We start from the raw sequence: 2348 nt of genomic DNA on the forward strand, positions 1-2348 counted from the left end.
AGATGCACTTTTATGATGGACAGATGCACTTTTATGATGGATAGATGCACTTTTATGATGGATAGATGCACTTTTACGATGGACAGATGCACTTTTATGAGGGATAGATGCACTTTTATGATGGATAGATGCACTTTATCATGGATAGATGCACTTTTATGATGGATAGATGCATTTTATCATGGACAGATGCACTTTTATGATGGATAGATGCACTTTTATGATGGACAGATGCACTTTTATGATGGATAGATGCATTTTATCATGGATAGATGCACTTTTATGATGGATAGATGCACTTTTATGATGGACAGATGCACTTTTATGATGGATAGATGCATTTTATCATGGATAGATGCACTTTTATGATGGATAGATGCACTTTTATGATGGACAGATGCACTTGTAACGCTAAGGTCAAAGGTCACACAAATAAATGAGGCGGGATCAATCACCATTTGCCAACAATTATATTCCCCTTAGCTCAAGTATACATTTTATCACCATACAACAAGCAAAACCTCATAAATGTGCACCAACTCAAAGTCCAGAGTTATCCCAATTGTCCATGGTCCATCACCATTGTAGGTGTTTAAGATGTTATAAGTACATCGTCCATGTTTGTTCGCCAAGGGTTAATTCCATGGAAAAAGTGTCTTTTGTTCAGAAGTCCAGATACACTTCCACGTTGAAGATAACAACAAGAGCTTGAACAAGTTGAGAACCCTCAATATCAAGCAGATACCAAAACCCTCTGGTCAAAATAAAACAAACAATATAACATGAGGTTCAGCAAGCAAAATACTTTTGCACAATATACCTTTGTTAATAATAAGGAAACAAATAAAATCAACTCACATTGAGAAGTTGAACACAAATGTTCCTCAACAGGGTTTTCCAAGCATGGAAAGAGCATGTGCTCTCAGCTAACAGGTATCCCTAACTCACACTTCCCTCTTCCTTTTACACTCTTGTGTAGAGATAAGGGCTCCCTAGTGCCCTCTAATGGCCTGGAGTAAAATTGCAACTCTCATTCACCATAGGAGACAGGTGACAGTTTACTAGAACTGTTACACACTTTTATGATGGATAGATGCATTTTATCATGGATAGATGCACTTTTATGATGGACAGATGCACTTTTATGATGGATAGATGCACTTTTATGATGGATAGATGCACTTTTATGATGGACAGATGCACTTTTATGATGGATAGATGCACTTTTATGATGGACAGATGCACTTTTATGATGGATAGATGCACTTTTATGATGGATAGATGCATTTTATCATGGATAGATGCACTTTTATCATGGATAGATGCACTTTTATGATGGATAGATGCACTTTTATGATGGACAGATGCACTTTTATCATGGATAGATGCACTTTTATGATGGATAGATGCATTTTATCAGGGATAGATGCACTTTTATCATGGATAGATGCACTTTTATCATGATAGATGCACTTTTATGATGGATAGATGCATTTTATCATGGATAGATGCACTTTTATGATGGACAGATGCACTTTTATGATGGATAGATAAATTTTATCATGGATAGATGCACTTTTATGATGGATAGATGCATTTTATCATGGATAGATGCACTTTTATGATGGACAGATGCACTTTTATGATGGATAGATGCACTTTTATGATGGACAGATGCACTTTTATGATGGATAGATGCACTTTTATGATGGACAGATGCACTTTTATGATGGATAGATGCACTTTTATGATGGATAGATGCATTTTATCATGGATAGATGCACTTTTATCATGGATAGATGCACTTTTATGATGGATAGATGCACTTTTATGATGGACAGATGCACTTTTATCATGGATAGATGCACTTTTATGATGGATAGATGCATTTTATCAGGGATAGATGCACTTTTATCATGGATAGATGCACTTTTATCATGATAGATGCACTTTTATGATGGATAGATGCATTTTATCATGGATAGATGCACTTTTATGATGGACAGATGCACTTTTATGATGGATAGATGCATTTTATCATGGATAGATGCACTTTTATGATGGATAGATGCATTTTATCATGGATATATGCACTTTTATGATGGATAGATGCATTTTATCATGATAGATGCACTTTTATGATGGATAGATGCACTTTTATGATGGACAGATGCACTTTTATGATGGATAGATGCACTTTTATGATGGACAGATGCACTTTTATGATGGATAGATGCACTTTTATGAGGGATAGATGCACTTTTATGATGGATAGATGCACTTTTATGATGGATATATGCATTTTATCATGGATAGATGCACTTTTATGATGGATAGATGCACTTTTA

The 2348-nt window shown here is 35.2% G+C and overlaps 1 long non-coding RNA gene across 1 annotated transcript; it reads right to left on the bottom strand.

Annotated features, from left to right (window-relative positions):
• Nucleotides 1-591: 591 nt before the first annotated feature.
• Nucleotides 592-1064, bottom strand: LOC143713517 (uncharacterized). Its single transcript, XR_013195104.1, has 2 exons — nucleotides 859-1064; nucleotides 592-754 (listed from the first exon to the last, which is right to left on the bottom strand). It is a non-coding gene; the product is annotated as an uncharacterized LOC143713517 (long non-coding RNA).
• Nucleotides 1065-2348: the final 1284 nt, after the last annotated feature.

This window comes from Siphateles boraxobius, unplaced genomic scaffold, assembly GCF_051911475.1.
Source record: "Siphateles boraxobius isolate OS27281-9 unplaced genomic scaffold, OSU_SipBor_1 514, whole genome shotgun sequence".
In the NCBI taxonomy this organism is placed as follows: Eukaryota; Metazoa; Chordata; class Actinopteri; order Cypriniformes; family Leuciscidae; genus Siphateles; species Siphateles boraxobius.